Source organism: Heptranchias perlo, chromosome 12, assembly GCF_035084215.1.
Source record: "Heptranchias perlo isolate sHepPer1 chromosome 12, sHepPer1.hap1, whole genome shotgun sequence".
NCBI classification, from domain to species: Eukaryota; Metazoa; Chordata; class Chondrichthyes; order Hexanchiformes; family Hexanchidae; genus Heptranchias; species Heptranchias perlo.
In genome coordinates, this window is record NC_090336.1 from 21,076,284 (window position 1) to 21,089,319 (window position 13,036).

Below are 13,036 nucleotides of genomic sequence, written 5' to 3' on the forward strand. Positions count from 1 at the left end.
AAAAGCCTACCTGTAACTAGTAGTAACCCTATAACTCACTGATACCTTTTAAACTACATCCAGAATCCCCCTGCACTGCACAAGGTCTGGTCAGTCCCCAGGTTTCACTCACACGTTTACTGGCTGCTCCTCTCATGGTATTGCTCCCACTCACCACGTTGCTTCTGCTCTCGGCTCTGCAGAAAATATTGATCCTCACATCCAACCCATTCCCCAGTCTCCCTCTCTGCTTCCTCCCCCCCACCCCCACCCCAGACCCAGTCTCCCTCTCTGCTTCCCCCCCCCTCCCCCAAGACCCAGTCTCCCTCTCTGCTTCCTCCCCACCCCCCACCAAGACCCAGTCTCCCTCTCTGCTCTCCCCCCCCCCCCCCCCCCCAAGACCCAGTCTCCCTCTCTGCTTCCTCCCCCCCCCCACCCCCCACCAAGACCCAGTCTCCATCTCTGCTTCCCCCCACACCCCCCCCCCCCCCAAGACCCAGTCTCCCTCTCTTTTCCCCCCCCCACCTCGAATCCCATTCTCTTCCCCTGAACCCCCAGTCTCCCTCTCTCCCAAGCCCCCATTTTGCAGTCTCCATCGCTCCCCGACCCCCCCCCCCCACCTCGTTCCCCGACCCCCACCTCGTTCCCCGACCCCCCCCCCACCTCGTTCCCCGACCCCCCCCACCTCGTTCCCCGACCCCCCCCCCCCCACCTCGTTCCCCGACCCCCCCCCCCCACCTCGTTCCCCGACCCCCCCCCCCCACCTCGTTCCCCGACCCCCCCCCCCCCCACCTCGTTCCCCGACCCCCCCCCCCCCACCTCGTTCCCCGACCCCCCCCCCCCCACCTCGTTCCCCGACCCCCCCCCCCCCCCCCCACACCTCGTTCTCCGACCCCCCAGTCTCTCCCTGGTTCCCAAAACACATGTAATCTAATTAAACACACTGCTTTTCAAAGTACTTTGTACCCATGCATTACATTCAGAAAATGTAAATTCAATTTGAAACCTTGGTAAGTGATACTCCAAAAAGGAACAGCTACATAGAATCATAGAAAGGTTACAGCATGGAAGGAGGCCATTCGGCCCATTGAGTCCGCGCCGGCTCTATGCAAGAGCAATCCAGCTGCTCCCACCCCCCCGCCCTATCCCCGTAGTCCTGCAAATTTTTTCCTTTCAAGTACTTACCCAGTTCCCTTTTGAGGGCCGCGATTGAATCTGCCTCCACCACCCCCTCGGGCAGTGCATTCCAGGTCATAACCACTTGCTGTGTTTAAAAAAAAAATGTTTTCCTCATGTCACCTTTGGTTCTTTTGCCAATCACCTTAAATCTATGCCCTCTGGTTCTTGCCAATGGGAACAGTTTCTCTCTGTCGAGACCCTTCATGATTTTGAATACCTCTATCAAATCTCCTTGCAACCGTCTCTGTTCCAAGGAGAACAACCCCAACTTCTCCAGTCTATCCAAGTAACTAAAGTCCCTCATCCGTGGAATCATTCTAGTAAATCTCTTCTGCACCCTCTCTAAGGCCTTCACATCTTTCCTAAAGTGCGGTGCCCAGAACTGGACACACTATTCCAGTTGTGGCCGAACCAGTGTTTTATAAAGGTTCATCATGACTACCTTACTTTTGTACTCTCTGTTTCTCTTTATAAAGCCGAGGCTCCCGTATGCTTTTTTAACCGCTTTCGCAACCTGCCCTGCCACCTTCGATGATTTGTGCACATATACCCCCAGATCTCTGTTCCTGTTCCCCTTTTATTGTTGTGCCCTCTAGTTTATATTGCCTCTCCTTGTTCTTCCTACCAAAATGTATCACTTCGTATTTTTCTGTGTTAAATTTCACCTGCCACGTGTCTGCCCATGCCACCAGCCTGCTATATCCTCTTGAAGTCTATCACTATCCTCCTCACTGTTTACTACCCTTCCAAGTTTTGTGTCATCTGTAAATTTTGAAATTGTGCCCTGTACACCCAAGTCCAAGTCATTAACATATATCAAGAAAAGCAGTGGTCCCCTGGGGAATACCACAATACACTTTTCTCCAGTCCGAAAAACTGTTCACCACTACTCTGTTTTCTGTCACGTAGCCGATTCTGTATCCATGTTGCTACTGCCCCCTTTATTCCATGGGCCGCAATCTTGATAAGCTTATCATGCGGCACTTTATCAATTTTTAAAATTCGTTCATGGGATGTGGGCGTCGCTGGCGAGGCCAGCATTTATTGCCCATCCCTAATTGCCCTTGAGAAGGTGGTGGTGAGCCGCCTTCTTGAACCGCTGCAGTCCGTGTGGTGAAGGTTCTCCCACAGTGCTGTTAGGAAGGGAGTTCCAAATGCCGTTTGAAAGTCCATATACACATCAACTGCATTGCCCTCATCTACCCTCTGTTATCTCATCAAAAAACTATCAGGTTAGTTAAACACGATTTGCCTTTAACAAATTGTGCTGGCTTTCCCTAATCAATCCACACTCGTCCAAGTGACTGTTAATTCTGTCCCTGATTATCGTTTCTAAAAGCTTTTCCTCCACTGAGGTTAAACTGACTAGCCTGTAGTTGCTGGGTTTATCCTTACACCCTTTGTTACAAGGGTGTAATATTTGCAATTCTCCAGTCCTCTGGCACCACCCCCGTATCCATGTATGTTTGGAAGATTATGGCCAGTACCCCCGCAATTTCCACCCGTACTTCCCTCAGCAACATGGGATGCATCCGGACCGGGTGACTTATCTACTTTTAAGTACAGCCAGCCTTTCTAGTACCTCTATCAATCTTTAGCCCATCCAATATCTCAACGATATCTTCCTTCACTGAGACTCTGGCAGCATCTTCTTCCTTGGTAAAGACAGATGCAAACTACTCATTTAGTACCTTGGCCATCCCTCCTCTTCCTCCATGAGTACATCTCCTTTGTGGTCCCTAATCGGCCCCTCCCCTCCTCTTACTACCCGTTTACTGTTTACAGGCCTGCAGAAGACTTTTGGGTTCCCTTTATAAAGTACCTGTGCGAAACAAATTAAACATTAAAGGCAGTGATTCATTTCAAACAGCTGCTTGTGTTAAAACTCAAATTGCTTACAGTCTTGCCCTCTTCCGATCCGCAGCAGCTCCACCATGTGCCGTAACTGCTCCTGGCTTGCGCACTCGGCACTCCCAGGCAGCAGCTCCCTCCAAAACACACTTGCGGAACTCCGAAGTGCGGCAAGCAGGTGCAATGGGGGCGGCGAACAGCTGATTGGTAGCTACACGCCACTGAAAAACATCCGCCCGGCGACTTTTGAATCTCTCCTAAATAAAATAACGTAGAACAAAAGGTAGGTCTTCTCCAAACAAACTTTTCTCCCGCGTGGCCAGCAGCAGTGCTCGGGAGATGAACCGCCGATTTTGAGACTCACGCCAAAAGCGGGAGGGTTGGGAACCCTATCAGTGGGACATAGTAGAAGGAGAGGAGAGACCAAGAGAAGAAAAAGCAACATTAAAATGGATGGGGTAGAAGACAGATCAATTTATCAGGGCGATACTGTATTGCACCCTCTACAAAAGTATTGACAAAACAAAAAGGCAGTAAAATAAATCAATCAGTAGGCTGGCTAGTAAATAATAGAGCCCATTGGCTGCGGAGCACGTGTGCTCCAGCCTGTTTACCCAGCGCTAGGTTGAACAGGCTGATACACATACCTGCAGGACGTGTTTGACTTGCCAGCTTGTGATTTCATCTCATCCATGTAGGACAGCAAGTAGCAACAATTAATCAGAGCACCTGCTGGAAGGGAGCCAGAGAATTAAAGAAATCAAAAACATTATACAGCAACAAAAAAAAATTATAACAAAATAAGGATGAAAAAGGAATAAATTGACCAAAGTGAGCTGGTTGTGCAGGGTACTAAAACCTGTCCTTTCATCCCTTCACAGAGTCCCCTGTCTGGGATCAACAGGCTGAGCCTCACCCAGTCTTCAGCTCCCCTGACCAAGTGGCATTTGACAGGTGACTCACTGCAACTCTTCACGTCTCTGCTGTGCTTGTGATTGACTTGGGTCGAGGGGGGAGAAGCTCAGAGCTTTGTCAAAAAGATGGGTTTTAAGGACGTTCTTAAAAAGAGGTGGAGAGGCAGAAGGATTTTGGGAGGGAATTCCAGAGAGTGGGATCTAGATGGCTGAAGGCATAGCTGGTAATGGTAGGGCAAAAGTAATGGAGAATGCGCAAGGGTTGGAGTCAGAGGAATGTAGAATTCGGGGAGGGTTGTAGCGTTGGAGGAGATTACAAGGATAGATGGATTGTCATACATTATATATGGAAAGTATTGTACACTTGTTAAGGACTGAAACCATTTACAATCAGATTTCTGGCCCATCGTTCCTGACCTGCTGCTGTCGCCATCGCTCCTTTGTTGCTCAGCTCACCGGAATCTATTTCTAAATGGACCAGGGCAAAAACCAACAGTACTTTATCCCACTTCAGAGACTTGAGCACATAATCTGGGCTGACACTTCAGTGCAGTACTGAAGGAATGCTGCACTGTCAGGAGGTGCCGTCTTTTGGATGAGACATTAAACCGAGGCCTCGTCTGCCCTCTCAGGTGGACGTAAAAGATCCCACGGCACTATTTGAAGAAGAGATGGGGAGTTCTCCCAATGTCCTGGCCAATATTTATCCTTCAACCAACACCTAAAACAAATTATCTGTTCATTTATTTCATTGATGTTTGTGGGAGCTTGCTGTGCACAAGTTGGCGGCTGCGTTTCCTACATTGCAACAGTGGCTACACTTTAAAAGTATTTAATTGGTTGTAAAGTGCTTTGGGATATCCTGAGGTGATGAACGGAGCTATATAAATGCAAGTCTTTCTTTATATAAAAAGGTTAGTTAGGAACTAGGGACCCAATAACTGGTACTGGGCTACAGAGAAGTACCTCTGAGTCATGATAAGCACTCAGGTCAGCAGGGACAGATAAGGAGAGAGACACGGACACAAATGCATAGTGAAAGAGAAGGGGAAACAGATCAGGTTTCTTTCGATTAGCAGATTAAATAAGTGGGAAGAATCTATGATAGGTTAGTTAGTCCATACTCTGTTGGGGGAAGGCACAGGGGGCCAAATGGCTTTTTAAAAAAATTCCATGTTTTCTCATTTCTTTTACACAACACAATTAATATACTTGGCACAGGTTTTTACAGGAAGAATGGGATTTTAATCTAGCAGTGCATTCTTATTAAACAATATAGTGAAAGTAAATCTGTGTTAATAGAAAACAGAATAAAGATCTTTGCACTGTACTCAAAGGAGACAAAGTATGGAGAGCCCAGGGCAGTACGTAATTACACTTTGACAGGAGCCAGTTGACATAGGAAAATTAAATGGGAAACGTGGACAAAGGAATTCACAGTGGGGCAAGTTTACAAGTCTGACCCAAAAAAATGATACAAAAAGTAAAGTTTTTGTAGACAAAAATACAAGATTAATAAGATATAAATAAATATATACATAATAAAATCTTGGACCAGAATTTCCATGGGAGGCCTTTTGAGAACAGAACATTTGCCTGAGCACTAGTTGCACCCCAACACCATCCCATTTTCTGGGGTCAGGGGTACTTACATGGATTGAGTGAGCAGTTACGCCATAACTGGGGGAATCTGCCTCAGGAAACTCAGCACAAGGTCTGGCCTCAGCACAAGGGTACTGACCCAAAGAAATAAAAGAAAAAAAATTAGCCTGCCGTTTGAGAGGTAGGTTTCTGTACCGTGATTGGTCGTTGATTGCACCTCGGTCTTTTAAAATTTAAATGTCTCCGATGCCCCAGGTACTCTAAACTTCAAAGACCTGCATCCCTTGTGACAAGTATTGCCAAAGGCACAAATGCGGGAATGGCGTTATTCTGCCATTTGAACGCACTCTCCCTTTAATGGGTAGACATATTATGCAGCCATCACTAAATGAGTCGAAAGTTTTGTTGGGCCAAAAAAGAGGTGGCAACCCTGTGTAAGCGGGTCCTATCCCCAATTTTCACCCCATACCAAAATATGGCTTTGTTACACCAAAAACTCCCTTGCATCTAGCATTAGTCCATCACATGTCAGATGTCAAACTTCAGTGTCAAAAGTACATTAAAAAGTAGGAAGGCAGTCATTTCATTTTAAATTCCTCTGGCCTGGAGCCAGAAATTTGCCAATCTGCAAACTTCCTTCCCCAGCAACAATTAACCTTAAATTGCCTTAAGATTTTTCTATTCAGATTAATCAGGCTTTGTGATCTTGAAGAGGAAGGCTTGCTGAAACACTATTGCAGCAGAATAATACATTTGTGTTAAATGGTATAATGTTTTTGTTATAAAACAGCATATCGTCTGTTTTACAATACCACTTTGCGGCTGATGATATGACAACAACAACTTGCATTTATATAGTGCCTTTAACGTAGTAAAACGTCCCAAGGTGCTTCATAGGAGCGTTATCTGACAAAATTTGACATCGAGCCACGTGAGGAGATATTAGGACTGGTGACCAAAAGCTTGGTCAAAGAGGTAGGTTTTAAGGAGCGTCTTAAAGGAGTAGAGAGAGGTAGAGAGTCAGAGAGGCTTACGGAGTGAATTCCAGAGCTTCGGGCCTAGATAGCTGAAGGCATGGCCATCTATGGAGGGGCGATGGAAATCAGAGATGTACAAAAGATCAGAAATGGAGGAACACAGAGTTCTAGGAGGGGTGTAGGGCTGGAGGAGGTTACATAAATAGAGAGGGGCAAGGCCATGGAAGGATTTGAAAACGAGGATGAGAGTTTTAAAATTGAGGCGTTGCCGGACCAGGAGCCAATGTAGGTCAACAGGCATAGGGGTGATGGTTGAACGGGACTTGGTGTAATTTGGGATATGGGCAGCAGAGTTTTGGATGAGCTGAAGTTTACAGAAAGTGATAAATAGGAGGCCAGCCAGGACAGCATTGGAATAGTCGAGTCTGGAGGTAACAAAAGAATAGCTGAGGGTTTCAGCAGCAGATGGGCTGAGCCAGGTGCGGAGATGGGCGATATTACGAGGTGGAAGTAGGCGGTCTTGGTGATGGAGCGGATATGGGGTTGTAAGCGGATATGGGATTGGAAATTCAGCTGAGTCAAATAGGATGCAGAGGTTGTGAACAGTCTGGTTCAGATAGTGGCAATGGGGGTTAATGCACTTCGGGCACAGACAACCTATATTATCGGGTGCTGAAATGTTCTATAATATGCTGTGCCCTTCACAACTTCGCCCTGCAGAAAGCTATTGGCAAACGGCAGGTAGAATCATAGAAAGGTTACAGCGTGGAGGGTGGCCATTCAGCCCATCAAGTCCGCGCCGGCTCTATGCGAGAGCAATCCAGCTAGTCCCACTCCCCCGCCCTTTCCCCGTAGCCCTACAAATTTTTTCCTTTCAAGTACTTATCCAGTTCCCTTTTGAAAGTCATGATTGATTCTGCCTCCATCACCTCCTCAGGCCGTGCTTTTCAGATCCTAACCACTCGCTGTGTACGAGTGAATGAACAAAGCCAACCAAAAACAGTGACAGAGAGAAGCCCAACCAAGAGCCAGATGAGATGTTTGTTCAACCAACTGTTCACTCAGCAACAGTCTTAAGGCAGGTTTTAATATATATTTAGTTAGATATCTGTAACATTCAATGCAAAACCACGCAATACTCTGGCCAAAAAAGGCATTCCTGCCATTGCCCACAACCTTACAACAGCATTCCTCCCAACTACCTTACTGTGTCTCGTCCCAAATGTAATGTCACAACATATTAGAATGCCAGTTACCGTAACCTTTTCAGTGTGTGATGCATATGTATTCAGGGTGGTTAGGTGACACATCTCTATCATCTGTGTCAGCTCTTGTCATTCCCCTGCTGCACTCCATCAACTTGGCAAACTGTTGAACAGCGCTGAGGTTGTGGAAGTCTTACAGGGTGAGGACACCTTCCAAACCCGTGACCTCTACCACCTAGAAGGACAAGGGCAGCAGGCACATGAGAACAACACCACCTGCACGTTCCCCTCCAAGTCACACACCATCCCGACTTGGAAATATATCGCCGTACCTTCATTGTCGCTGGGTCAAAATCCTGGAACTCCCTTCCAACAGCACTGTGGGAGAACCTTCACCACACAGAATGCAGCGGTTCAAGAAGGCGGCTTACCACCACCTTCTCAAGGGCAATTAGGGATGGGCAATAAATGCTGGCCTTGCCAGCGACGCCCACATCCCATGAATGAATAAAAAAACACCTAATTTTGCAAGAGTGAAATCTTGATGGAAATCTTGGAGCAAAATAATTTTGATTTTAATACTTTTTATGTCCACATTTCCTTATGGTTCATGCATGCAATGTCAACTTTTGACAATAAATCTAAAACAATCTGATTCAATAGCTCCAATTTCTTTTTACTTTACCAACTGGCTCCATAAAAACAACTCTTACACTTCTGACTAAGGACGCTGATACTGGTAAACCTCCCTTCCTTTCAATGTGACACTCTGCTTTCCTTTGGTCTCTTTCTCTCCCCTCCATCCCATTTGTCTTTCTCATACTCCCTTCCTTCTCTTCAGTCTCTTCCTCTTTCAACTCCACAGGCAGGTCATGAGGTTTGCATTGAGGGGCAGAAGTGTGCCCCATACCTCCCCTTACTGAGGTGGCACTTAGAAGAAGCACAAAATTAAGTAGACAACACCCAACTGCACTATCACTAAGGACAAGCAAATATTGATTCAGGGACTTGCATAGAGAGTGGAAAAATAAACTGCTTGCATCATTCTTGGAATGCATGGTGATGATTTGTTGGCCAGAAGAGACATATGAATGTTGGTATTGGGCATCAAACATGTAGAGGTAGAAGTGAAGGGGGGAAATTAGTACGAGTACAGTATAGAGGGAACCACAGGATAGTTCATGTAGTAGCACAAGTGCTGTATTTAACTGAAAGTCCTGTCAATTAATCGTTCACACATCAATCTGCCTGGCTGTGCATCAGGCTCAGTCAATCCTCCTTCCTCTTCTTCTTTCTGGTCCACTGCCAAGGCTACTAGCACACCTCCCTGCATGGGTTATCTTCTATGGATGGCTATGCCTGTGCTGGATCTAGTTTGTAAGGCTCCAGTAGATGGCACAATTTGGTGACAGTCTCCCTGCTGAACTCGAGTTAGCAAAGGCAGTAGGCATGCCTGGGTTGGATAGCATAGTTCCTGGGCCGTCTGCAGATGGGTGCCACACACCTAAGGTGTAAGCGCAGCTCAATGTTGGCAACAAGTAGCAACAAGAATGTTGTTGCTGGAGATGTGCACCAAAGGAATGCTGAATTTCAGAAAACCAGCAGTAAGCACAAAAAAAAATACACTAGCAATACTGCACAAAGTTCAGTGGGTCAAGTCAGAAACAACAGGAAGAATCCAAGTATCACAATCAGGCAACCTAGCTTTGAGTAGTGCTGTTTTACAGTGAACAATATGGAGTTCTCCCAGCACCTGTCTCATACAGGTGCTCAGTGAATTAGGAGCTGCAGTGCAAAAAACCACAATGGTTTTGTCTAGTAGGATGGACAGATAGAAGACAGATGCATTTCAAATGTAGAAACATGTAAAGTACATTTTAGAACTAAGAATAGGGAAAGGAAATATATCTTAAATGGTAAGATTTTAAATGAAGTGGAGGAGCAGTGGGACATAATGGTGTGCAGATACACAGGTCAATAATGGTGGCAATGCAGCTAGCTATGGCTCTAAATAAAAACGCAAACAGAATCCTTAGTTTTGTATTTAGAGGCATAGAATATAAAAGCAAAGAGGTAATATTGAACTTTTATAAGACCTTAGTTAGGCTGCAGATGAAGTATTATGTATAGTTTTGGGCACCCTATTATAGGAAGGATATAAAAGCAATGCAAAGGGCACAACATTGATTAACCAACATGTTATCAGGGAAGAGGAGTTACAGTTATGAATAAAGACTGGAGAAGTTAGGGCTTTTTTCACCAGAACGGAGGGGATTAAGAAATGACCTTTTTAATGGTCTTCAAGATTATGAAGGGTTATGGTAAGGTAAATAATGATAGGTTGTTTCCACTGGTCTCCCTAACCCCCTCGGGCCTGGTTACCTCTCTCCCCATCTCCAAAAGTTTCCTCAAAACCCACCTCTTTGACTATGCCTTCAGGCATCATCCACCAGGACTTTGGGCTCAATTTTCAGGCCTTCATTTTTCACTAATTCCCGATTTCAACCCCGGGGGGCCAGGATTCCCGGGCCTTCTGTTTTACGCCTCGTGAAAGGAGGCGAGAAGGCCCGAGACTAACAGGTAGGTGCCTAGAAAGGCACAGCTTGTGGACCCGGAGGAGCAGGAGTGCTTCCCCCAGGCTCAACAAGCCTACCTGCACGTGACCAAAAGCTTGGTCAAAGAGGTAGGTTTTAAGGAGCGACCTAAAGGAGGAGAGAGAAGTAAAGGCAGAGAGGCTTAGGGAGGGAATTCCAGAGCTCTAAGGCCTAGGCAGCTGGAGACACGGCCGCCAATGGTGGAGCGATTAAAATTGGGGATGCGATAGAGGCCAGAATTGGAGGAACGCAGAGATCTTGGAGGGTTGTAGGGCTGGAGGAGGACACAGACTTAGGGAGAGGCGAGGCCATGGAGGGATTTGAAAACAAGGATGAGAATTTTTAAATTGAGGCGTTGCTAGAATCGGGAGCCAATGTAGGTCAGCGAGCACAGGTGTGATGGGTGAACGGGACTTGATGCAAGTTAGGACATGGGCAGCGGAGTTTTGGATGAGCTCAAGTTTATGGAGGGTGGAAGATGGGACGCCAGCCAGGAGTACATTGAAATAGTCAAGTCAGGAGGTAACTAAGGTATGGATGAGGGTTTCAGCAGCAGATGAGCTGAGGCAGGAATGGAGACAGGCGATGTTACAGAGGTGGACGTAGGCAGTCTTGGTGATGGAGCAGATATGCGGTCGGAAGCTCATCTCAGGGTCAATTAAGATGCCAAGGTTGCGAACGATCTGGGTCAGCCTCAGACAGTAGCCAGGGAGAGGGATGGAGTCGGTGGCTAGGAAACAGTTTGTGGCGGGGCCGAAGACAATGGCTTCGGTCTTCCTAATATTTAGTTGGAGGAAATACATCTACTTGAATTTCACTAATCCCTCTAGGCCTCCAAGAACAGAAATTACCAGCACTTTGTCAAGCTGCAATTGTGGTCATGGAAACAGAAACAGATATCAGGCCAAGATGGTATGTGGGATTATAATTGCAATGCCGTAAGCTTTATGCAATCACATATGCTTTCCCATGCTGATTATGATAATGTGCGCTCCCACATGAAATAAATTCTGTGTAATAAACCAGTGGATGTCAATACTACCAGTTAACAACTTAATAACACAGCACAGACACGCTGGTCAATAAAGGTGGCAATGTAAGTAGATATGGCCTATCCATTTTGTTGCTGCAAATGAAACATTTGTAAGAAAATGATGGGTAAATAAAAGTCTTGCAGTGCATAATATCAGGCATATACAACAACAAAAATTAAGCAACAATGAAAATGTGGATAAAGCAATATAATAAGCCAAAAAAATTCTAACTCTGAAATGTGCTATCCACTTTTAAGAAGCCACTCCTACAGACCATGCCGTTGGGACAGTGTTGAACCTGTTTCATAAACTGGGTTAGAAGGCGGCAGAAAAGCTATTAAATCTGAGGTGGGACAGACTTAAATAAAGTTAAGAGGTTTAATGGGGGCCACAATAACCGGCAGTGTGACCTCCAAAAACGTAGAAATTTTCTTTGCTGTGAAATGGGATGTGCTGTGCCTCATAAAATTTCCCCTCATCAGTATTTCACACACAATTAATTTCATGGCACATCTGCGAGAACAAGTTGGAGCAAAAATTTATATATGAGGCCCATGTATGCCTATAGTATTCTCGCTGAAATGACCCAAATCAGACCTTGGAAATTGAATGTGCAGCAATTTGGGCTTGTAAGGTCTAATTTTATGGCCCGTACCTTCTGCAGTTGAGGTCCAACCAGTGGCGCAGGGCCTTGCAAAATATGGTTCTAGAATCAAAACGTTACAGAAATAGCCCAATTGGCTGAACAAGTCTGTGCCAGTGCATTTCTCCGTGTAAGTTGTCTAATCTAATTCCACATTCCTGCTCATTCTTCATATCTTTTAATATTCCTCTTTTTCAAGCAACTAATTAATTCCCTTAAAAAAAAAAGGACTTCTGCTTCAATAACGATTTGCGGAATAGTCCTTGAACCTGTGTTGTTGCCTCCCAAATACGTGCCCATCTTTCCCGCAACTCCTTGTTTGAATCCCTCCAATCAGATTTCTGCCCCTGCCACAGCACTGATACAACCCTTGTCAAAGTCACAAATGCCATCCCATGTGACTGTGACCGTGGTAAACTATCCCTCCTCATCATTCTCGACCTATCTGGAGCATTTTACATGGTTGACTACACCATCCTCCTCTAATGTCTCTCCTTCAGTGTCCAGCTGAGTGGGACTGCTCTTGCCTGGTTCCATTCATATCTATCCAGCCATAGCCAGAGAATCTCTTGCAATGGCTTTTCTTCCTACTCCATTACCTCTGGAGTCTCCCAAGGATCTATTCTTGGCCCCCTCCTATTTCATCTACATGATGTCCGTCGGTGACATCACCCAAAACAAAACATCTGATTTCACATGTACGCTGACAACACCCAAGCTCTACCGTACCACATCTCTCGACTCCTCTACTGCATCTGAATTGTCATCCTGCCTGTCCTACATCCAGTATTGGATGAGCAATAATTTCCTCCAATTAAATATTGGGAAGACCGAAGCCATTGTCTTCGGCCCCCACCACAAACTCTGTTCCCTAGCCACCAATTCCATTCCCCTCTCTGGCCATTGTATGAGGCTGAACCAGACCTCGGTGTCCTATACGACCCTGAGCTGAGCTTCCGACCCCATATTCTCTCAAAACATCAAGACCGTCTACTTCCACCTCTGTCACATCGCCCGTCTCTGCCCCTGCCTCAGCCCATCTGCACCTGAAACCCTCA

General features: G+C 46.1%; 1 protein-coding gene across 1 annotated transcript in view; it reads left to right on the plus strand.

Annotated features, from left to right (window-relative positions):
- The first annotated feature begins 3,889 nt into the window (after positions 1–3,889).
- The window catches only part of ano9b (anoctamin 9b), a 123,942-nt gene continuing 114,795 nt past the window's right edge, over positions 3,890–13,036 (plus strand). The window contains exon 1 of the mRNA XM_067993755.1: positions 3,890–3,963. The gene's annotated coding sequence lies outside the window, so the exon portion shown is untranslated. The remainder of the gene's footprint in view (positions 3,964–13,036) is intronic.